Source organism: Telopea speciosissima, chromosome 1 (assembly GCF_018873765.1).
Source record: "Telopea speciosissima isolate NSW1024214 ecotype Mountain lineage chromosome 1, Tspe_v1, whole genome shotgun sequence".
In the NCBI taxonomy this organism is placed as follows: Eukaryota; Viridiplantae; Streptophyta; class Magnoliopsida; order Proteales; family Proteaceae; genus Telopea; species Telopea speciosissima.
The window spans coordinates 74482157-74508529 of record NC_057916.1 but is presented as its reverse complement, the minus strand read 5'-3'; the positions used below and the strand labels follow the sequence as shown (position 1 = coordinate 74508529).

Sequence of the window (26373 nt, the reverse complement as noted above, 5' to 3'; positions counted from 1 at the left end):
AATCAAAGGCTTAAAGGTTGCAGTTTTTACTTGGGCAAACCATCTTTTGGGCTTTTATGGTGGTGATATGGAAGAGAAGAAGAAGAATCTCAATTACACCATCACCTCTGAAAAAAGTTGGAGAAAAGGTGTGGACACAAGACCAGAACTCAGTGACCTTGTCCATGACCTCATGTGATGACATGAGAGAGAGAGAAGGGGTAGTGCCCCTACCTACCTTGCTGAAGTTGCCTTGTGATTTTTCTTGATCAGCTTTATCATTATTTTATAGGTAAAATACACGTACCCTTAAAATACATCCAATATTCTTCATACCCCCTAAGGTTCTGACAAGTCCACGTGCCACCATGATTACACTTTCATAAAAATAAAAATAAAAAAAGGGATGTGTGGATTTAATCCCACATCGGATGTGTGGATTTCGTCCCACATCGGATGTGTGAGTGTGGTGTGTGTTGTGTACATCCGCCATTCCACGGTCCTAAAAGTTGGTTAACCTTTTGGGATTGGTGTGTGATTTGTGTGATTACACTGTCATCAAAAAAATCCACGTATCACCCGTGAAATTCTAGGTACCATCCCTATTTTACCCCCTAAAGCCATTTAAGACTACATCGTTAAATTTAGGCATTAAGTGTTAAAAATTTAACCATTTTACCTTTTCTTCTATTTTTTCTAAAATTTGAAAAGATCTAATTGTCCTGGACTCCTGATCTATTTGGTCATTATTTGGAAAAACCTTTTTGCCCTAATCTAATTTGAAAAAACCCCTTTTATCCTTTCTCGGTTCACGATGGAACTCCCTCAACCAGCGGCGCCCCCTGTCATCTTCCCTGATCGTTGAATAAGCCCTTGCTGTTTCTGCGTGATGGTGTTAGTGGAGTTTGCGCTGAGGTTGATCAAAGCCCCCATTCACGTCATGCACTGGTTCACCGAGCAGATCCCTTGCTGAGGAGGAGGAGGAGGAGCTTCTTGAACTCTTTGATACTTACTCATGAGTTCTTCTTTCTGTGTACTTCGTTATTTACTCTCGTTCTTTTGTGCTCTCTTCTCTTGTATGGTTTTGGTCGTTTCAGAATTCTTTGATTTGGGGATAGGGTTGGATGGTTGTTGGAATGTGAAAAATTGCCTAGAAATTAATTATAAAACTACTTATATCAACAGAATTTATTTGATTCTATTCTTTCTTATCTCTAACTGATCGATCTCACTTGAATTGCGTCCAAAGTTGTTAGAAACCATCCGTGATCTGGCAATTTGAAAGAAAGAAGGTAGTCTTCTCACACATTCACCACAGTTCATATGTCGATCTCTGATCTATGGGGAAATAATAAGGTCGACGTTTCCTGACTGTAACGGAGGCTATGCGGTCAGGCAAAGCCAATCAGCGCCACTGTTGGTTCAATCAATAGAGGTAGGGAGGTTTGTTTTATGGATTTTATGGGGGAAAAAGAGAAAGAGAGAGGAGAAGCAGGAAACATAATCCCTAATAAGATAGAGATTTCATTGTGGCTGTCGCAAAACACAGTTAAATCCAACAAGCCACACCACTGACCACACCACACCGCTCATTGTTCAACGTTTCAGATCCCTGGCGCCCTGGCTTGCATTACATAAAAGTCATCCGAATTGATGATGCTTATAGAAGCAGCCATGCTATAGAATGGGAAAGGGGAAAATGGGGAAAAGGGTCTTTTCAAATTAAGTTAGGGTAAAAAAGTCTTTTCATATTATGAACAAATAAATCAGGATAATTAACGCCTAAACTTAACAGTGTGGACTTAAATTTTTATCAAAAAAAAAGAAAAAAATGGTGTGGACTTAAATTAGGGATGTAAACGGATCGGATTCGGCTCGGATAGTGCTATATCCGCATTCGCATCTGATTAGCTTTTGAACAGATTCGGATAGTGCTAAATGGATACGAACACAGATACGGATAGGATATTTTATCCATTTACATGTAAATATAGCTTTTCGGATAGTTCGGATAGCTATAGCCTATCCGTATCCGCATCTGTTACGAATTCGAAAATGGATTTCGGCTATTCATTTACATCCCTATCTTAAATGGTTTTAGGGAGGTAAAGTAGGAGTGGTATGTAGAATTTTCAGGGATGATACGTGAACTTGTCAGAACCTTAGGGAGGTATAAAGAATATTGAGGGCATTTTAGGGGTACGTGTATTTTACCCTTATGTAATCATGGGGTCATGTGATGCCCCATTCTAAAGTTGTCAAGAAGCTTCCCAACTACATTAAACTAAAGGACCTCAAGTAGCTTGCACACTACACCTCACTGTTTCCTTGCATTGGACTTTTGCAAACAAAGAGAAGAGCTTCCTTAGAACACTTTATTCACAAACAGAGGCTTTAAAAGGGCTTGAACTTCTCCCCTTGCCAAGTACAGCTACACAAGCTCTTCTTGCCATTCTCTATTTTCTTCTTACACAGTCATATTCTCTTCTCCATCTCCCAATCTCCAACCATGTTTGATTCCACTATGGAGCTGTTCACACTGGCTGCTGCTTCCAATTCTCTCATTGTCATTGGTCTCTGCAATTTGATCATTATAATTCTGCTCTTAAGTGGTCCAAAGCCCACTTCACCAGGTACAGAAGAAAGTTTCATTTGTGCCCATGAAGTACCAAATAGAATTGAGAAAGAAGAGAAAGGAGGAGATGAAGGGTTCACCTCTGAAGACATTGAAGCATCATTGTCTGCAAATGTTTCTCAAGTGTCAAATGCTGTAAATTCAACCGGCGAAGAATTTGTCAGCAATGTTGGTACAGAGGAAAGTGACAATGAAGATGAATGCAAAGAAGATGATGATGAGCTGAGGAGGAGAGTGGAGAAATTCATTGAAAAGGTAAACAGAGGATGGAAGACAGAGAAGTTGATGACTCTGGACCTTAATAGAAGTCCCATATGGGGATTTGAACTGGTTTCAACATCTCTTGCTAACAAATTTTAGCCTTTAAGACTGAGCCCTGCTGTATACAAAATTGTGATGAGATTGACCCAGGATGGAAATGGAAATTTTGCTTTTGGGGGATCAATAACCACTGGTGCTGCTTGACTCTAGAGCCAGGAGAAGAGAAATACTTCAACATTTTCTGTACAGTTCTGTTTTGACTATCTTGTTATTTTTATTTAAACAAGAATGCAACTGAACTACTTTATTCCGGTGTAGAACAAATGTGCAATGATTGCAGAAAGTAGAATTATGGCCACGCTACCATTATCATGGGTTTCTTCACACTCTTTCTTCCTTTTTTTTTTTTTTTTTTTTTTTCTTCTTTCTGATACTTTCTCACTCCTCCCTTACATGTAGACCATGATTTTAAAAATCGGGAATCGCATCATTGAATCGGCCGTGACTGATCTCAATTTCAATTGATCCAACACGGCTGATTTACACTCAAAACCCTAGAAATTTCCTTATTTTTGGATCTGTGGACTGATTCTAGGGTTCTTGAAGGCCGATTCCGATCCAATCCGGACTGGAATCATCACTGTTTGATTCTGTCTCCGATTCTGCATTTTAAAACCTTGACGTGGACCCTATGCAATCTATGCAATGCTCCCTCGAATTCTTCCATTGACTTGGCGTGTGAGATTCCATCCCACACTAGCTGCCACTTTTTTCCAACCACAATCACAATTTCATGCCATGGATTGTTCTTCACCACAGAATTGGCTTTATCTCACGATTGTCCATACTTTCTTATTGATGATGATGATAAATTTTTTGTCACCCTTGCCTATGTGGCAAAGGGCAGTGAACATTTTATTTTGGTAATTTGGGAATGGTCTCGCTGTGACCTTGTGGTTGGACTCTTGGGTCATCATTATATTCTCATCTTCTGTTGACGAAGTTGAGATTAATTACCTCTTTTTAATGCAATCAGATGGTACATTGGTACCAATTAAAGTAGATGTGGAGATTCCTCTTCACCATGGGTACAAAGAAACTCAATTTATTTTTGGGGAAAAGTTTTCCTTCACCATAGGTGTACACTTCATCTATATATGAAAGGTCATAATTACTTTATTCCCTACCAGATAAAGGGGATTTGTTTAAGAGATTCTCTCTTCACCATGAGTAAACAAAAACTCGGTCTTTTTGTATCCTAGTTTGTCAAACATTTCTTCTTGGGGTCGGTTGTATTTAGGCCTTGAAAGAGCTCCGTAATGGACTGCCTATAATTTTTTCATCTTTTCTATTCAACTTTCAATCTAATTAAATAGAAGAAAATCCTATGCAATGCCCTAATTAGACGGTGTATTACAATGTGGGCAGGCCCGAAGTACACCCTATTTGTTTTCGTCGCCAAATTGAAGTTTTATTTGATAGGTGTTGCGACGCTGCCAACGGTCGACATCTATGACTTTGGATCTTAGTAGTCAAAGGAAAGCTCGAACACAAAGAAGGAATTCATGGCTTGATGGACGATTGGACCATACAATGGGTAAGCTTCTAATCCTAAATTTTAGGTATACATACCCTCCTTGAAGTCCTTGAGGTGCGGACCTAAACCCGGGCCTTTCTAAAGTAGGTTGTGCCCTTTTTGTTGGATAGGATGGAAGGACGGATGCAACATTGTTGCTGCATCCAATGCTGCTGTCAAGTCTCTTTTGAGTGAAATTTTGTGTGGGGCCCACATGCCCTGTGTCTAGGATGCTGTTGGTGCCCTGTCTTGATTGATCTCCTACCCTAGCCTCCTTTATTTTTGGTGACCTTTTGAATGGGCCTATAGGGTCCAAGTTATGCTTTTAAAGTTAATGTGCCTTGGGCAATTAAAAGACCTCACCCAAACTGGCTCTTAGTGGGCAATTAAAAGACCTCACCCAAACTGGCTCTTAGTGGACAATTAAAGGATCCTACCCGAATAGACCCTAAGTATACACTTAAGAGGCCCTAACCAAACAAGCCCTAGTAGGGCATTTCTTAAAAGGGATAGCTAAGGTAAGTACTAGTCATTACTCAGCCTTACCTAACCTAATCGTTCAAGGAGAAGAGAGTTATGAGGAGAGAGAGCTAGCAAGGAGAACAAGGAGGTGAAGAAGAGGGGATCGATTGCTTGAGCTGGGATCTTTAAAGAGAGCACCCCTTATGAATCTTAAACCAGGTAGGCCAAGTGCTCTCACTCTTCTCTCCCTTTCTTTTCTTTATTTTTTTGGTTTGAGCTTGGATGGCTCTCCTTGTTTCAATTTTGAGCTTGGGGTTCCTTTGGAATCCAAAGGTTTAGCCTAAGCTATGTTTTTTGGACTCTAATATTTTGATACATGTTGGCCAAACAACGGTCCAGGGATCAAACCATGGTTCCCTAGGGAGACCAAGATATTTATCCTTAGGATTTTACACGCCCTGGGTTAGCCCATGGTGTCCCATGGGTGCCCTATTTTAATTTTTAGGGCTTCCCATGGTCGCCCATGGGAACCCTGGTGCATCCCTGTTAGGGTTTCTCCTTCTCTCATGTGTCCCATAAAATCTATTATCACAGTAGGGACAAAGAAACTCATCCCTAGTCCATCACATGGCAAAGGGGATCCATCCTTAACTCGAATGAGTAGCGGAAAAGGTTGATTCGAGTTTCTTTTGCATCCCATAAATATTAATAATCAATAAACTGAAGGAATTAATGAAGAACTGCTAACCTGGTGAGCCTCAAGTGTTGCTCCTCCAATAGACAGTGGTTCTTCCTCCAGTGAGCGCTCCAAGCAAACAGATCTGAACCTCCAATGGTGCTACCAAGGTTCTTTAAGCCAATCCCAGATGCTCTCAAATTCTTCAGCACAGATCTAGGGGTTTCACAAACCCTAACTCTCAAACACAGGTGAGAGAAGCAAGAAGAAGAAGAGAGATCACAAGAGGGAGAGAGAGAGACCAAAAACGTAGGAGAGAGAGTGTCTGCTCCAAAAACGTGGAGAGTTGCCCCCTTCTACATTTTATGGTCCCCTATTTATAATAATAAGGTTTAATTAAATCCTAGATAGATTTAATAGAGCCCTAGTGAGAGTCTGACTCTCTCTCTCTCAGTCTGACAATTCTGTTTAAACTTAAAGTGCTACATAGGTGAAGAAGCAGAATCTAATAGGGAAAGTATTAATTAGATTATTTATTTAATTATTAATGGATAATTACAATTAGCACCAAATCCATTAATTAAATAAAGAGCCAATTAAATTAGCAAATTCCAAATAACTCCCTATATGATAACAATTTATCATATACAACCCCCCCACTAATCAACACCATCATTATGGAATCTAGGGCATGTACACATGTACTGCCAAACCCCAATCCATAGTACATGTCCATATAAGAGCGTCTGTGCATCCGATCGGGTCCTGCAAAACTCAATAAAACACTTTATTTGAAATAACTATAAATAATGTATCATTTTATGTAAAATAAATTTTGCAAAACCATTTCCAAAATGGTACTGGATCCAGATTCTGATCCGACCATGCACAGACAGTCTGTATCTTGGTGTTCCCCAATCGGGCAGTGGTGACCGTGTTGGATAACTCCTTCACTCACAAAGCATTCACGCATTCCTAGAACACGGACTTTGACTCGCTTGAGTCTCAGTCATTGATGAACCAAAGAATGCGATCACACTTTGCAGTGACAGGGTTCCCTCAGGTACAGGGTGTCGATGACAAATGTCTATCCCTTCCTACATCTGGAAGTAATACATGAGGGAATCGACAAAGTAGATTCTTCGCCAATGCACACATCAAACATGTGAGCACTCGCATTCGTACCCTGACCTCACATGTCTAGGCATACCCAATGCGATGACCATATGATAAGGGTGCCCAGCCCAAACCCTAGTCGTGACTACCATTTTAAGTATAACTTACGAACACAATGCTAAAAAAGTTTATATCGCATGTGACAATATTAAACTAAAATGTATAAATGTTCAATACAAAGGTGAATCGAGTTGAACTGGACAAAACCGGGGTTGATGGACACACACTTGTCCAACAATCTCCCACTTGTACATCGAAGCCAATTCCCCATACATTTTAAACCCATGCCCTCCATGTGTTTCTCAAACACTCCTGGTAACAAACCCTTTGTCATGGCATCAGACACATTTTCAGTTGTGTCCACTTTGGAGATACTCACGCCACCCTGCTGGATAATCTCTCTGATGAGGTGATACTTCCCCTGCACGTGCTTGTTCCTCTGATGAGCCCTAGGCTCCTTAGCTTGTGCAATGGCCCCTCTGTTGTTACATAACAGGGCAATAGGGCCCTTGACAAGATCAGGGACTACCTCCAAATCTAATAGGAATTTCCTCAGCCAAACACCTTCTTTTGCTGCATCACAAGCTGTAAGGTATTCTGCTTCGGTAGTAGAATCGGTTGTAGACTTTTGTTTCGCACTCCGCCACACAATGACACCTCCACCCATTAGATATACCATCCTGGACATGGATTTTCTATCATCCTTGTCAGTTTAGAAATCCGAATCTGTGTATCCTAATACTGACAACTGATCAGATCCAAAAACCAAGAAATATTTCTTAGTCCTTCTCAAGTACTTGAGGATATTCTTGACAGCACTCCAATGCTTGCATCCAGGGTTAGATTGATAACGACTTACCATACCTACTGCATAGTAAATATCCAGCCTCATACACAACATAGCGTACATAAGACTCCCTACTGCTGAGGCATAGGGAATCCTCTTCATCTCTTCAATGTCTGTCGGAGACTGAGGACATTGAGATCTGGAAAGACTGACTCCATGTTTGAAGGGAATACTTCCCCTCTTGGAGTTCTCCATACTAAATCTGGCCAGGACTTTGTCTATATAGGTAGCCTGTGATAAGCCTAGCATCCTTTTCTGGCGATCTCTTACGAGTTTGAACCCAAAGATATAGCTAGCTTCACTAAGGTCTTTCATCGAAAACGTTGTGGATAACCACTGTTTTACTGATGAAAGGAATCCTACATCATTACCAATCAACAATATGTCATCTACGTATAAAACAAGAAAACATACTGCCCTCCCACTGATCTTCTTGTAAACGTATGGTTCATCCATGTTTTGATCAAAACCAAACGATTTGATTGATTGATCAAACCTAATGTTCCAGCTCCTGGAAGCCTGCTTCAGCCCATAAATGGACCTCTGCAATTTGCACACCTTTCTTTCTTCCTCCAAGGAAGAGAACCCCTCTGGCTATTCCATGTAGATTTTCTCCTGAAGGAACCCATTTAGAAATGTAGTCTGCACATCCATCTGCCAGATCTCATAATCAAAGTGTGTTGCGATAGCCAATAAAATCCTGATGGATTTCATCATCGCTACTGGTGAAAAGGTTTTCTCATAGTCTATACCCTCTTTCTGGGTATAGCCCTTTGCTACCAGTCTCACTTTGAATCTTTTGACCTTTCCATTTGCGCCCTTCTTCCTCTTGAAGATCCATTTGCATCCAATTGGCTTGACGCCAAGTGGTGGATCGACTAGAGTCCAGACCTTGTTGGAATGCATCGAATAAATTTCAGAGCGCATTGCCTCCAGCCACCTAGTGGCATCAACATCCTTTAGAGCCTCAAAGTATGTCATTGGATCATCATCCGATTCAGCCGATACCATGTGGAACTCTTCCACAGTTTCCTCTTCGGTTAGATGAGTTAGCCTGGTGGGTGGTCTAATAGTCCTCCCACTACGTCGAGGTTCCTCAAGTGTTGGTATTTCAATGGGTATGTCAGTTGGTCTCACTTCTAGAAGTGGCGTTTCTGAGCCATCTGATAGCTCTTTTATGACTACTGGTTCGGACCTTTGGGTCATCATTTCTTCCTCCAAAAATATGACATGTTTACTTATAATGACCTTTTGGTCAACTGGGTCATAGAAATAATAGCCTATCGTGCCTTTGGGGTAGCCTAAGAAATAGCATCTCGCAGTCCTGGATTCCAACTTGTTTATCTGTTGCTTTCGCAAATGTGCTATGCAAACCCATACCCTAAGGTGTTGAATACTAGGCTTTCGCCCCTTCCACAACTCAAAGGGTGTCTTGGCTACAGACTTAGATGGAACCCTATTCAAGATATATATCACCGTCTCTAAAGTGTACCCCCAGAAAGAAAGAGGCAACTCACTATAAGTGAGCATCGTCCTGACCATATCCAATAGGGTCCGATTGCGTCATTCGGATACACCATTTTGTTGTGGTGTGCCTGGATTAGTTAGCTGACTAACTATCCCTTGGGATATGAGATGTTCTTTAAACTCATCCGATAGATACTCCCCTCCATGATCTGATCGTAAGGACTTGATGCGTTTATCGAGCTGTATTTCAACCTCGGCTTGGAATTCTTTGAATTTATCAAAGGCTTCCGATTTCCTATGCATCAAGTATATGTAACCATATCTAGAGTAATCATCGGTGAACGTGATAAAGTACTCATACCCATATCTTGCTTGTATGTTTATGGGTCCACACATGTCAATGTGTATCAACTCCAATAGATCTGTGACTCTAGCACCTTTATTGCTAAAGGGTTTCTTGATCATTTTGCCCAGAAGGCATGACTCACAGGTGGGGAATGGTTCCACCCTCAAACTCTCTAAGGGCCCATCCCTCACCAATCTATTGATTCGGTCCACATTTATGTGACCCAATCTTAGATGCCACAGATATGTTGAGTTCACTGGAGCTGCTTTCCGTTTCAAATCAATATTTGAAACAACATTCGTTCTAATAAGGCAATCTAGAAAATACAAACCACTTTGCATATATCCGGATGCCACAAAGAAATTATTAAAACGAATAATCAATTTAGAATTAAAGGAAAAACTATATCTGTCCAAAACAAGTTTTGAAACTGAAACTATCTTCCTCTTGAAAGAAGGTACATAATAGCAATCTTTTAAAACTAAACTAGCAGAACTAAAATTTAAAATAAAAGTTCCCACAGCCAACGCCATGGTCTTAGCTCCAGTGCCCATCCGAAGACGCACTTCATTTCTTTTCAGGTTCCTTGTCTCCTTGAACCCCTACAAATCATTACAAATGTGAACAGTGGATCCACTATCCACCAACCAAGAATTGATCGGTTCAAAAGACAAATTAGATTCATAAAGAACGTGAACATCACATGTACCTTCTTTAGTAGCCTCTGTTTCATCTGGCTTCTTGTCTTTCAAAGTTGCCAAGTAAGCATGACAGTTTCTTTTCCAGTGACCCTCTTTCTTGTAATAGAAGCACTTGCCTTTGCCTTTATTGCCAGACTTCCCACCCTTGGCTTTCAGGGTCTTGCCCTTACTTTCTTTTTTCTTCTTCTTCCCATTTGAAGAAGGTTTTGCCTCAGTTGCATTGACCTCAGCCTTGTCCTTTTTCAGGACGCTTCAGCCTCTACCAGTGCATTAGGAAGCTCGGTGAGCTTCATCTCCTTCTCGAACATCTTGTAGGACATCCTAAAAGGTGCGTAGGCAGAAGTGAGTGATGCTAAGATCACATCAGTCTTGTATCGCAGGCTGAAATCAGTCCCCATGGATTCCAATTTTTCAAATAGATTGATCATTTTCATTACATAATCCATCATTGGAGTCCCCTGGGACTTCTTGGAGTTATGGATTTGACTCACCGCATCAGAATGTGCGTGTGTCAACTGCCTGTTGAACAATTTAGCAAGCTTATCCATTTTACCCCCAGCAGTGCGTATATCCTTGACTGAGTCTACAACTGACTTTTCCAACGATCCTAGGATATAGAGTGATGCCTTGGAATCTCTCATGAGGAACTCTTGCATCTCTTCATTTGCCTCAAAATCGTTCGGTCGGGCTGAGGAGGAACTTGTTCATCTAGAGCTGTGTACATGTCCTTCAAATCAGAGCAACTTAATGCTCCTGTACTCAATCGACATAGTTTGTACCATTAAGTTTGTATTCGCTAATGAGTGTTAACAGTTGGAATTAACAGCAACCATCGTATATTAATCTACAAATGCACAAGTAAATAACCACATGCTAATTAATGACCATTGAAAATAATAAATTGAGCACACACACATCAATGGTCTTTCATGATTTGGGTTTTTCTCATAACCCAAAAGATGAATTGGATACCTACAACCCTTGCATGCATAACTTACCCTGTCGGGAGTCATTATACACACCATGGTAATGTGAACTAAGCTGTCCGCCTTATGGGCTTCCAATATTTTCAGCCACCTGGGTGTCATGTCCAGATCCTGTCGGCTGACATACACCCAAGTCATGTACTTACCTATTGCATTAGTTAGAATCATGGAATCATGAAAGATGGCCCACTGTCGCAGTGCCCTCTCACTATCCATACCCTAACGTATCTAGATAGAGGTAAATATAGATAAATGTGTGACAGAGGTCCTGGCAATGTCCTGTCTGCTTATGCGAGGTCATGTCACACACTTTCTGCATTTATCTTCAATAGGAGGCCATGGACATGTCTATCGATTAAGACTAGTCCATATCATACATGTATTGTGAATAAAGAGGGATTAATTAACACTCACATACATGGATAGATTTAAACAACATAATTAATCAACATTAATTAAAAGTGATTATGGGATGGCGGCATTTTTATCAGAAGCAATTAAAGAACCCTCCCAATAAAAATAAACTAATAACTTTGGGTGCATTTATCATGCCATGGATGCCACGCCTCGATCATCTCCTCCGCCCGATTACGTCTTCAAAGTAGGTGACTTGCATCTCCATAAGCTTTGAGCACCACATGTGGATCACCATCAACATGCCCTGGGAGTCCTAACTTCTCTAAAATTACAATGAAAACCTAGGAAAAATTCTATACACTTTTCTTTCCATAATAATAAAGAAACCCCGCATGGAGAAACCAACCCACCATTTGGGCTGCCCAAGGGGTGGAGTACATTTGTTTATAAAAAAGATAGGGGAGAGAGAGAAAGAGAGAGAAACATCACATCCACCCATAACCCCATGTATCACATACATAAACAATCCATCCATTTATTAGAATGTCATTCCCATAATCACATCATAATATAATTTCATACATGGGCATTAAAGCAAGTAAACCAAAAATTAAAACATGGATTCCTTCAATTGTTGAACCACCACATCGCATGTGATAACATGTATCCAAGCCCATAAAATTAAAATCACATTTTAATTGCAAGTAGGTAAAGAGGGAATCTCTTCACCCATCCTCATCCTCCAAAAAACAAAACAAAATAATAAAATTCTGTTTTAAAAAAAAATTGTTTTTTTTTTATTTTTTATTGTTAAATTGGAGGGAAAACAAGGGGGGTGCATGCAGCCCACATGCGCAGGCTACAGGCACTCCCTGCGCAGCCCATAGGCTCAAGGCCCACGGATAGCAGCCTTGGGCTGCAGGCCGCAGGCCTACTGCCCGTAGGCTAAAGCCCACGGACAGCAGCATGCAGGCCTGCAGCCCTCAAGGGGATGCGCACATAGGCTGGCAATAGGGGGAGGGCGTGTGCAGAGGCTTGGCAGCGTGGGCTCCCCCCCCTCCCCACATATAAATCATGATTAAAAATTTAAATTAATAAAATTAATAATCACTCCTTAATTGGATACATGCTTCAACAATTGGAATAAATAAAACAAACCAAATCCATCATCACATTGGTAGGTTGTTACACTAACAACCTTGTAACTACCCATGTGCATATGGGAAGGTTGTTACAACAATCATATTCTAACCACCCATGTGCCAATTTGCATCCCACTCATGATAATTACATTAAACTATTAATTATCTAATATTCATGGGTGGGAAAGGTGGCTCTGATACCACACCGTTGGCCAAACAACGGTCCAGGGATCAAATCATGATTCCCTAGGGAGACCAAGATATTTATCCTTAGGGTTTTGCACGCCCTGGGTTAGCCCATGATGTCCCATGGGTGCCCTATTTTAATTTTTAGGGCTTCCCATGGTCGCCCATGGGAATCCTGGTGCATCCCTATTAGGGTTTTTCCTTCCCTCATGTGTCCCATAAAATTTATTATCACAGTAGGGACGAAGAAACTCATCCCTAGTCCATCACATGGCAAGGGGGATCCATCCCTAACTCGAATGCGCAGTGAAAAAGGTCGATTCGAGTTTCTTTCGCATCCCATAAATATTAATAATCAATAAACTGAAGGAATTAATGAAGAATTGCTAACCTGGTGAGCCTCAAGTGTTGCTCCTCCAATAGACAGTGGTTCTTCCTCCAGTGAGCGCTCCAAGCAAACAGATCTGAACCTCCAATGATGCTACCAAGGTTCTTTAAGCCAATCCTAGATGCTCTCAAATTCTTCAGCACAAATCTAGGGTTTCACAAACCCTAACTCTCAAACACAGGTGAGAGAAGCAAGAAGAAGAAGAGAGATCACAAGAGGGAGAGAGAAAAACCAAAAACGTAGGAGAGAGAGTGTCTGCTCCAAAAAATGTGGAGAGCTGCCCCCTTTTGCATATTATGGTCCCCTATTTATAATAATAGGGTTTAATTAAATCCTAGATAGATTTAATAGAGCCCTAGTGAGAGTCTGACTCTCTCTCTCTCTCAGTCTGGCAGTTCTGTTTAAACTCAAAGTGCTACACAGGTGAAGAAGCAGAATCTAAAAGGGAAAGTATTAATTAGATTCTTTATTTAATTATTAATGGATAATTATAATTAGCACCAAATCCATTAATTAAATAAAGAGCCAATTAAATTAGCAAATTCCAAATACCTCCCTATATGATTTATCATATACAACCCCCCCACGAATCAACACCATCATTATGGAATCTAGGGCATGTACACATGTACTGCCAAACCCCAATCCATAGTACATGTCCATATAAGAGCGTCTATGCATCCGATCGGGTCCCGTAAAACTCGATAAAACACTTTATTTGAAATAACTATAAATAATGTATCATTTTATATAAAATAAATTTTGCAAAACCATTTCCAAAATGGTATTGGATCCAGATTCTGATCCGACCATGCACAGACAGTTTGTATCTTGGTGTTCCCCAATCGGGCAGTGGTAACCGTGTTGGATAACTCCTTCACTCACAAAACGTTCACGCATTCCCAGAACATCGGCTTTGACTCGCTTGAGTCTCAGTCATTGATGAGCCAAAGAATGCGATCACACTTTGCAGTGACAGGGTTCCCTCAGGTACAGGGTGTCGGTGACACATGTCTATCCCTTCCTACATCTGGCAGTAATACATACATGAGGGAATCGACAAAGTAGATTCTTCGCCAATGCACACATCAAACATGTGAGCACTCGCATTCGTACCCTGACATCACATGTCTAGGCATACCCAATGCGACGACCATATGATAAGGGTGCCCAGCCCAAACCCTAGTCGTGACTACCATTTTAAGTATAACTTACGGACACATAATGCTCAAAAAGTTTATATTGCATGTGACAATATTAAACTAAAATGTATAAATGTTCAATACAAAGGTGAACCGGTTTGAACCGGACCGAACCGGGCTTGATGGACACACACTTGTCCAACAATACAGTCCTATTAGAACCCCTATTAAGGCCTCCAGCTGAATCTCTTTGATTCAAGGATTTCAACCACCAAAGGAAACCCCAAATTTAGATTTTGAGTAATGGATCCTTTAAATTTCTCAATCATTAGATGATGGGCACTTCTAAGACCTGAGTAGACCCTATGGCACCTCCTTCCTAGCCCTTTAGGACTTACAGAACCAAATGAGGCAAAATGGACTGTTAAAGACCTTAAAAATTGCACCTAGGTAGCATCGGATGAGTGTCTTACGTGCATCCGATCCTGCATTCGATGAGGCATGAGCCTGCAGGAAGGATCAGACGCAAGGTCAGATGCAAGACCTATCTGAATCCGACCCTGCATCTGATGCTGTTCTGAAGCTTGTAACTTCTGAAACTTCGGTGGCTTTTCTATGAGGTCTTCCCTACCTTTCCTAACACTCTTCCACACTTCCCTAGGCATCTTTAAGCATACGAAAAAGTGACCCAAGCGGAATCGATTTGTGGATACAAGTTTTATAATGAACAATCGGTGAGTGGGTTTTGGGTGATTGATTGGGATTGCTTACATTCTTATATACATAATATTCATATTGTTCGCATCATTATCAAGCATGTTGCATTTTGCATTTAATCTCTTATTTGATTGATGTGATGATGATGTGAATTGTATATCTTTACTTTCATTGGGTTACGGTGTCGAGTGGTACCACCATCGGAACCCCAGAAATATGTTGACTTCTACTAACACATGTTGTCCCAGTCATACCATTTTATTGTATTTTACCACTTATCAGGATGGGGGTGTGATAGTGGGGGGCTGAGAGTTCGACATGTGGATAAAACTTCGTCCACGTGTCGAGCTCTTAGGACCGCATTGCAGTGCCAAGCTAGATGCCCACATTGCAGAGGATTTTAATCCTAATTAAATGGATACTATATTACACAAACTACCCTAGTACAACCTAACGCGTTTGGTGATGATTGACATCTCTATTCCATGTTAAGGAATATTAATTCTTGTAGAATTGTTATTATAATTTATAACCATATTGTAAGATTATTGTTAAAAACTTATTTAGACTTCTTCAACTATCAAAGATTCCAACATGTATTAAGATAACTAAAAAATTTCCCACAACCGAAGGCCGACTCACCCAATATTTTGAACTGTTGGAGGAGAGAGACCTTAACACCAGTACCACTAAATAATTGATTATTTAAAGAGTAATCTCTTCACTCGAGTGACAAATCCCAATGACGAGTAGATAGATGACTTCGAAATCGCCTGGTCAATGTCATGTCACTAGAATAAGCACATGTGGTTTCTTTTCTTTTCTTGCCTTCCACACATAGTCTAAATATAGAAATATTTTATAACGCAATCTCTAAATCTTAATTTTTTTTTTCTAGTGAACGCGTTCTCTATCTAGGAACGTGTCACTACACCAATGGTAGTGCACAATAAACATCAATTAGAGTAGGATTTCCGCCTTTCATGAAGATGGAGTAGTTATTTTGCTCCATCTTCTGTCTAAGCATAAGAATCACATTCCCAGACAAAATTCTTTTCCCTTTTTTGCTATTATAGGTGTTATATTATAGTATATATTTTGTTTGATAAGGAAATTATAGTATATTTGAGATAATGTTTTCAAGTATTCACTTCACATAACCTTTTTTTTTCCCTCTCTGAAATGTTATTTTAGCTATCGTTGGTTTAAATATCTAAATTTCTCAAATTTTTTTAATGGAGTCAACATTTGAGTGTGATAGCACATAACAATGACTCGTATATGCCAATTCTTAAGCATTTAATCGTATAAAGTTTAAACTTATAGCATTAAAAATAAAATAAAAAATTTAATTTTGGTAATTTTTTATAGGAAAACAATATAATATCTCCTCTAGACCCCGGAAGCTTGTGCCTTTACTAGTTTACTATCCACTTATTTGAGCCACACGAAAAGTTGTCTTCGTCAATCCAACCATTGGATGGATAAAAAAAATTTTATTTGTCAGATTTAAGGTCCTCCATTATTGATTTTAAAAATACTAGAATTACGGAATTACAAGTCTTGACATGTGGCCTTGTACACCAGTTCACTTGGAGCAGGTTATAACAATCACACCACAACATATTTAGCATAAAATTTTATCCTTTAGGTACAGTCACCAAAGGATAAATGAGAGCATGCGCAGAGGGACATGGATGAGATTTTTTATTTTATAGGGGTGGGGTGCAAAATTTTTATGTGCTTCTACTTCTGGGCGCAATGACTATGCGATCAGACAGCGTTCTTTTTCTCAAGTAAAGTGGAAAAAAAAAAAAACATAAGGGAAAATGTTCTTTATGGGGAGGCACAGGTAGGGGTGTAAATGAATAGTCAAAATCTGTTTTCGTATCTGTATCCATATTCGTTTAGCACTATCCAAATCCATCTGAAAGTTAAACAGATGCGGATACGAATAGACTATAGCTATCTGAAAAGCTATATTTACATGTAAACGGATAAAATATCCGATCCGTATCCGTCTCTGTATCGGTTTAGCACTATTCGAAAGCTAATTGGATGCGGATATAACATTATCCAAGTCGAATCCGATCCGTTTACATCCCTAGGCATATGCCATATCCAAACATAGTGGGAGTGAAATGACTACCCTACCCTTCATGAAAGGCGAAAATCCCACTTCCAAGATATTGGCATGCATGCTCTCATTGACTGTCGCACACTCATGGCCCCTACGCTCCACATACAAGGAAGGAGAGAGAATGTCAGAAAGAAGAGAAAATATAAAGAGAGAGAGACAGAGAGATCCCAAGGGCCTATGATACTGGCAGAGTGGCCATTATTTTCCCTTTAAACACTAGAACAATAGACAACTCTAACCGTAGATGTATAAAAGTCAACTGACGGTTACTAAATTGTTTTACACCATAATAGAGTAGTTCAGCTCCACATTCTTGTTTAAATAAATAAAGAAAAAAAAAATAAAAATAGTATGATAGTCAAAACAGAACTGCACAGAAAATGTTGGAAGTATTTCTCCTCTTCTGGTTCTATAGTCACCAGTAGCACCAGTGCCCAGTGGTAATTGATCAATTGTTTCTGTTTTCCATCATGGGTCAATCTCATTACAGTTTTGTATACAGAGTTTGCTAGCAAGAGATGATGAAACCAGTTCAAATCACCATATGAGACTTCTATTAAGGTCCAAGGTCATCAATTTCTCTGCTTTCCATCCTCTGTTTACCTTCTCAATGAATTCCTCCACTCTCCTCCTCAGCTCATCGTCCTCTTCTTTGTCACTTTCCTCTGTACCAACATTGCTGACAAATTCTTCGCCGCCGGGTGAATTTACAGCATTTGACACTTGAGGAACATTTGCAGACAATGATGCTTCAATGTCTTCAGAGGTGAACCCTGCATCTCCTCCTTTCTCCTCTTTCTCAATTCTATTTGGAACTTCATGGGCACAAATGAAACTTTCTTGAGTATCTGATGAATTGGGCTCTGGACCTCTTAAGAGAAGAATGATAATGATCAAATTGCAGAGACCGAAGACAACCAGAGAATTGGAAGAAACCAATGTGAATAGCTCCATGGTGGAATCAAACATGGTTGAATTGAAGAATTTGGTGATGGAGAAGAGAAGATACCACCTGTGTTTGAGAAAGAAAATTGAGACTGGCAGGAGAAAGTTTTAAGTCCTTTTAAAGTCTCTGTTTGTGAATGAAGTGTGCTACGGAAGCTCTTCTCTTTGTTTGCAAAAAGTGAAAAACAAGGAAACAGAAGTGTAGTGTGAAAGCTATTTGGTGTCTTTTTATTTATTGTAGGTGGGAAGCTTCTTGCAACTTTAAGGTGGGGGCATCACATGATCCAGATGATTAAATAACGATAGATCAAGAACAATCACAAGGCAACTACTAGGCCCGTAAACGGATCGGATACGGATTGGATGTAATCGGATTCGGATATTTGCTAATCGAATACGGATACCTCTAAACGGATTCGGATGGATTCAGATGCGGATCAAATTCGGATTTTCGACCATCTGTTTACACCTCTGCCTTGTGTAACCCAAACCTTCCTCCCCTTTTTATTTCTTTTTCTTTATATTCTTTGGATAACAGTTTGTGATTTTACACTCTTGGCCCTAGAATCAGAACATTACAACACGTGCTCATTAAAGAGCGTGTAAAAATAGAATCGTTGCAATTTTAATTTCGAAATTGAAAGGGCTTCTAACCTATTTCAGTATTTTTCTTTCATTTGATTTCTATTTCACTGAAATAAAGTGTAAAAATCAAACCAAACAATATCCGAAATCAAAATAACCCCATGAAATTGAAATAGAAATCAAACCAAAATAGCCCTATGTCTACGGTGAAATGAGATATGCTTCACTATCAAAAGAGAATAGGGTTGCAGTTGCTCGTCCTCACACCTCTCTCAAATTACTCGTCCTCACACCTCTCTCAAATTACTTACAAAGAAAGAACCCTCTCGCTAGAAATTTATAACGAGTCCCTATATTAGTCCACTAATACAAATGACGGAATACAATACATCGTACCCCAACCAAGGTTTTAGTAATTAGTATCGGTATCGGTCTCTACTGATACCAATCCAGATCGACCGTATCAATCTGGATCAGCTCTGTTTTTATTAAAAAATTAATTTTTGTTCTTTATTTTTTACTCCTATCTGTACCGATTCATCGATACAAGATCAATCAAGAATCAAAACCGATAACTATACGAATCTGTCGAATCGACCGATCCGATTCCTCAAACCATGGGCATATTAGATTCCATCCACTAATCAACTCCCTGAAGCACTCCCCCAAGGGAGAAGTGCCAACAACCAGCCCTGAATTGGCACTGAAGTCCTATTTGACAACCAAAAAGGGGATTGATTAAGAGATTATCTATTCACCATGGGTGGAGGGAAACTTCATCATTTTTGTACCCTAATTTTTAAGACATTTCATCACTCCATAATAGAATGCCTAGAATTTTTTTCTTTCATATTTTCTAATCAATTTTCGATCTAATTAAGTGGAACCCCTTATACACAAACTACCCTAATTCAATATAACATTATTTATAAACATCTTGTAAGATTATAATTATAAGCTTAATTAGACTTCTTCAACTACCAAAGATTTTAACTCCATCATGTTAAAAGACAACCATAAAATTTCCCACAACCGAACACCCGCTCACCCCAATATTAAGATCTGTTTGAGTGAGTTAGAAGAGAGAGAGAGAGACCTTAACACAGATACTTAATAATTTGATTATTTAAAGAGTAATCTCTTCACTCAAGTGACAAATCCCGATGATGAGCAGTTAGATGACTTTACAAAATTTCCTGGTCATTGATATGTCATCAGAATAAGCATGTGTGGTTTCTTTTCTTTTCTTGCCTTCCAAACATAGCCTAAATATAGAGATATTGTATAGTGCACTCCCTAAATCTTAATTATAGTACTTTTTACATTATATTTTCAAGTACTCACATCACATACCTTTATTTTTCTCCCTTCGAAATGTCAATTTAGTTGTCGTCAAATTATTTGAGCCACACGAAAAATTGTCATGGTCAATCCAACCATTGGATGGATAAAATATTTGTCATATGTAAGATTTGACGTCCACCATTATTGACTTCAGAAATACTAGTATTGTGAAATTTACCAATCTTGATATGTGGCTTCGTACAATTTTTTAAAATTTGTTAATATTTTATTATATGTAGCCTTGTACACCCCGTTCTCCGGAGAAGGTTATAACTATCAAGTGACAACATATTTGTAGGGGTGCGTTAAGAACTCGTGGTGGAGTCCTAGGGTTATCCTGTGGTAAAGTTGGACAGGTCTAGGGTGTGTTTACAAGTGAAACAACATCTCAAAGTTGATGAGGCAATAACCGACATCGACCCGAGATGGCAAAGTGTTCTAAAATTGATATAATTATTCTCTCGCTGGTGAACTAATCAACCAAACACCAACCTGAGATGGTAGTGTTTAAAACTGAATTTGCATTCTCTGGTTGATGAACCAAATAACTAGGACATCGACCGAGATGCACAAGAGCCCTGCACTGCGTGAGAACATAATTTCTAATGGGGTTTTGGGGCTAACCACATTCAATTAACCGAGGATGTTGTTTGTGTGATCTTTACTATAAATGGGACCATCCAAAACCAAGGTCAGGCTTACCTTGAAGTTGGAATCAAGAGATGGGTTTACTCAATTCCTCTCAATAAAGAAATTAAAAGAATCCATAGGTTTAGAGAAGATTAGGCAAGAGAGACCCTGCTTCTCCTGGAGAAGGTTATAACTATCAAGTGACAACATATTTGTAGGGGTGTAAATGAATAGCCGAAATTCGTTTCCGTATCCGTGTCCGTGTCCGTATCCGGTTAACACTATTCGAATCCGTCCGAAAGCTAAATGGATGCGGATACGGTTAGGCTATAGTTATCTGAAAAGCTATATTTACATGTAAATGGATAAAATATCCGATCTGTATCCGTATTAGTATCCAATTAGCACTATCCGAATCCGTCCGAAAGCTAAACGAATGCGGATACGGATAGACTATAGCTATCTGAAAAGCTATATTTACATGTAAATTGATAAAATATCCGATCTGTATCCGTGTCCGTATCTGTTTAGCACTATCCGAATCCGTCCGATAGCTAATCGGATGTGGATATAGCACTATCCGACCCGAATCCGATCCGTTTACAACCCTACATATTTGGTATAAAATTTCATCCTCAGGTAGAGTCCATCAGTTTTCATCCACATGTTAAATTTCAATTCAAATGAACATTTACATTTGACAAAAAAAAATTCAAATCTGTGAAAAAGAAATAGAAATGAAGAAACATATTAGTTCAACGGTTCAAAATACATAGGAAATACAAGGTAGTCCATATATATGATTTAGTCAAAATGGTGATCTATCATACCCATGGGTTCAGAACTTCGGATTGACCACATGGACTATCCATGTGGCTAAATTACAACTGCTCCTGCAAGTTGCTTTGGTAAAAGTAATGGAGGTTTTATAACACTTTAGCATTATATTCACTACTTAGATCAGAATATTTATAAAACATATTCTAATCATTTATTTTTGATCGTTTTAATATGATTTATAAGGTCAAACATACTCAACTATAAAACCACACAAAAAAAATTTGTGCAAAGCCCACATTCGAGCCAGAGAGAGACCCGGCCTATTTATTGATAAGTACCTACAGCTACTACTTCTATAGTCAAGAAGGTGGGGTTGGGGGGGGGGAGTTGATCACTCGACACCCTGGACGACACCACTCCTGCAAAATATGAGCTTCATTGAATCTGTCATGTGAAATCAGGCATCATTGAATTTGGCCTTTTACGCATGTTTCGAGGCGTAACAACCCATCGTAGATTGACCACAGTACTTTCAAGATTAGAAGTGAGATCACGCTTCACCAATAACATGGAGAACAACAAATCATCTCTTGTCAAATTTTTTTTAGGAAGTGTTTGTTGTCCAATCATGTGGCTCCTGCATCAACGTGGGACCAATGAGGCACGTAGGGGTATCCAACAGAGGGCAAAGGAACACGATCAGACAGCGATCGATCTTTTTCCCAATTTTTTTAATGAAAAAAAGGTTCTCTAGCTAAGCCCTTAGAGTTCACGTACACCTTTTTTCTCTCTATATATCTGTCTTTTATATATGAAATGACCTTGTTGCCCTTCTATATATAAAACTGTTTTGACATATTTCATTGGTATCCTCCTTTATGCCTCTCACTCATAGAACTCTGTTTTTTTTTTTTTTTAAAAAGAAAATAAACTTCTACTCTTACCTTAAAAAAAAAAGGTCATATCCAGTGCACAAGGCTCCCGCGTTTAACAGGGTTTGGGAAAGATCAAATGTACGTAACTTTACCCCTATTTTCAGAGAAGCTGTTACCAGGACTTGAACCCGTGACCAAGCATTCAGCAAGTAAACTTCAACTCTTACCTTGTAACACAAAATATGCATAAGTGGAATCAATCTTAGCCACCTAGGGAAGATGGGTGGGAATGTTGTGGGATTGAGTCCTACAGTGTAGTGGGTTGGGGATCAAGGGTGGGATTTGTACTTTTCCAATGAACAATAACTTAAGATAGGATAAGAGTGAGATTTTCAAGTATCTCGTCGACAGACAAAACATTTAATGTTGTTCCCTGAGCTTTTGCAAGTTCACCACCCAGGTTAACCAAATAAATTAATAAGGTTGGGGTGGGATTTTGAAGTGCCACACTAGTAAATTTTTTCACCCAGATTCTCCCATCCCATCTAAGTCTTTGTCAAACAAACGGCCCCTAAAATCACCTTTTCATATGGCAGAAATCATCAAATGGAGTCAAGTTTGCATAGTAGTTAAAGATTATGTATTGTACTTGTTGACCCAGTCTAGACACAATCAAAGAAAAAGAAAACATAAATGCTTTTACAGGTCTCAACACCAATATAAGTTCAGGGAGAGGAATAGCTGGGAGCATGGAAGAAAAACTCGATCGAAACCTGTCGAAACCATTGAGTTAACTCGGTTTCCTAGGTTTTCAAGACGAATTGAAGGGGGATTTTATAAAATTCCTGGATTCGATCGGGTTTCGATGGTTTCGACTGATTTCGATCATGTTTTAGTGGTTTCGACACATATACCCAACAAAACTAGGGAAAACTTGACTCGAAACTAGGACAGACAGGTTTTAACTAGGACAGACACTTAGTAAATGTTTTTGTATTTGGATTTCATTTACTTAAGATATTATTCATAAATAAGCAAATACCCCTCTGTTTGAATCCAATAAAAATAGTTAAAAAAATCAAATTCCAAAAGATAAGAACGTCCATCTCCCCAGTTCAAGAACAAAAACTGAATTTTCGATAGTAGGTGCAATTTTCAACTTTCTAATGTTGAGGTTTTTTTCAAATATAAAAATTTCATAAATCTTAATATGATAAAACATTGCTAAAAATCAAAAGTGCGGTAAAATATTCATTTATTTTGATGTCCAAAAAATATTTTCATTCATAGCGATTTTGACAGCATTCACGCACACCAAATTAAGTTTGATCAGTACATAACTCCTTCAATATAAATCAGATTTAAGCAATCTTGGACTTGTTGGAGAGCTATCAAAACAAAGCTTTCTAACAAATCTAAGTTTGCTTAAATCTCATTTATATTGAAGAAGTTATGTTCCGCTCAAACCTTATTCAATACCATGTTCAAGAACAATATACAGTATCAAACTTGGATAAAAATCACTAGTAATATTTTTAGTGTTCTCTATGTGAAACTAATGCATGGATTGAGTTTAAAATGTCAAAAATAGGCAACACAATAAGTATCAAGGCAAAAAAAAAAAAACAACTTATGAGCCTCAAAACCAAGGTTCGAGTTAGCTTGGAAAAAGTCCCAGGTTTCGACCGAGACGAACTCATTTTCTTGCTTGTCAAAATCTAGTCGAAACCCGAGTTTTAGAACCTTGGCTACGAGGTGATACTTATAGGGGTGGGGGGCAAGGTTCAAAATCCAGGTATCAAACTCGAGATCGGTCATGGTCGAAACCTTTTCAGATCGGGATCGAATCGGCCAAAATCATTTTTTTATGGATCGGGTCATGTGTTGGCCAGAGTTGGTGGGTGTTGTGATCTAGGGATTGAATCGGCCAATATTATCTGGATCGGATTGGTCAAAATCAGTTGGTATCGGTCAAGATAATATAAAACTTAAAAAAAAATACTTAAAAACTTTGAAAAATGTAAAAAAATATATTTAGTTGGATCCAACCGAGTTGGGCGATCCAATCAACGATCCAGTCAAACCTTGTTGTATTGATCAAATCTCGGGATCGACCTCGACCAATATCGATCCGATACGACCACTATCGGCCGATCCAATCCGATACCTCAAACCATGGTGGGGGGGGGGGTACAGAACATCATACAAGAGCAGGGGCATAGGTCATTTAAAGTGGGGGGAGGAGGAAGGAAGAGAGAGAAACAGTGGCACTAGCTTGCATTACGCGGGCGGTGTGCCCAGTCTTTTCCCATAAGTTTATTAATTATGACAACATATTACATCTATGATTTTTCATGTACAATATCGAACATTAATACTTGAGATTCCTTCACCAAAAAACAAAAACAAAAAAAAAATAAAAAAATATTGAGATTCAAGCAGCAAAAAACAAAAAAAAAAAAAAAAAAAAAAATATTGAGATTCAAGCAGGCCAGGAACGTCCCCAGACTTATTAATCAAAACTTACATCCCCAAACTTAAAAAACCTGCAAGGGAAAATAAAGTAAAGAAAAGGAAGTACTTTGTGTACGTAGTTATTTACAACTAAACACCAACCAGATAAAATCATGGAATTGAACTCCAATAGCAACTCTATGTTGGAAGCATCTCCATCAACCATTCAGCTCTCCATGCCGCATTGATTTTCGCTATGAAATCTTCTATTCTCTTCTCTAAATCATCATCTCCTTCAACTTCACTATCTAAATCATCGACTTCACTTCCATCATCATCATCATCATCATCATCATCATCATCATCATTATCCTCTTCATAACCATCACAACCATGAAAACCCTCATCCTCATCCTCGATATCTTCCTTCTTGTTTGCTTCTCCGTTCTCCTCCTCCACCTCAAAATGTTCAGATGAAGAGATAGACTCAAACCAATCAAAATCTCGGTGAGATGATGACGATGCCGAGTTTTCCAAAAGGATGGCAACAACAATCAAGTTGCAGACGAAGAACACAAACACAGGACTCGACTTAGCCTTCATGATCAATTCGTAAGTGGAATCAATAAAACTCTGATCTTGGGAAACTGATGGGATCAAAGAAAAGAAGAAGAGGATCAGAGTCACTCCAAAGCACAAAAGAAGAAGTGCAAGTTCAAGAATCCCATCCAACTTCATGCCTTTCCAGGCTTGTGGTACAACTAAGCCTGAGCGCTTGTCTCATCATTACTTATAGCGGAACTTTAATTTCTTGGAAAATTACTAAAATATTAACAGGGATTCGTATCCTATTTTTGTAAGTTTTCTTGTAGACTTTAGACTTGAACCAAAGTCAGCTCACAAAGTAAATTAGATGAGGATTACCATGAAATTTATTAGCATTAGGGCTTAGGGGTATGTTCTTGTAGAACCCAGATCCTCTCCAATGATATTTAATCATCAGAGTTAGAGTCAATCTCCCACCATCCAGAGGGTGTGATCCCCAGAATCCAAATCCTCTCCAATGACATTTAATTATCAGATCATCACCTATGGAGGATGAAGGGTCATAATTATTCTGCTTCCTATCAAACAAATGAAATTGATTAAGAAATTCTCTCTTTATCATGGGTGAAAGAAAATTCGATCCTTTTTATATCATGATTTATCAAACATTTCATCTTCGGCTCAGTTGTATTTCATTTCTACTTCATTTCTACTTCATTTTGAATCTAATTAAGTGGCACCTATTACACAAACTACACTAATCCAACCTGATGTGTTTAGTGATGATTGACATCTCTATTCCATAATTAGGAATATTAATGCCATGTAGGATTATTATTATTATTATTATGATTTATAAACATCTTGTAAGATTATTATAAGCTTACTTAGACTTCTTCAACCATCAAAGATTATTTTAACTCCAACTTGTTAAAAGATAAACCACAAAATTGGTCACAACCGAAGACCCACTCACCCCAAAATTTTCAACTGTTGAAGTGAGAGACCATAACAGCAGTACTTAATTAAT

At 38.9% G+C, this 26373-nt stretch overlaps 1 protein-coding gene and 1 long non-coding RNA gene across 2 annotated transcripts in view; one reads left to right on the top strand and one right to left on the bottom strand.

The window, feature by feature from the left end:
* Positions 1-26373, top strand: part of LOC122654449 (uncharacterized mitochondrial protein AtMg00810-like) — an 87209-nt gene that overhangs the window by 49572 nt on the left and 11264 nt on the right. The window lies entirely within an intron of this gene.
* On the bottom strand, positions 840-22258 carry LOC122648926. The gene is made up of 3 exons (XR_006331146.1): positions 22248-22258; positions 9126-9128; positions 840-991 (listed from the first exon to the last, which is right to left on the bottom strand). It is a non-coding gene; the product is annotated as an uncharacterized LOC122648926 (long non-coding RNA).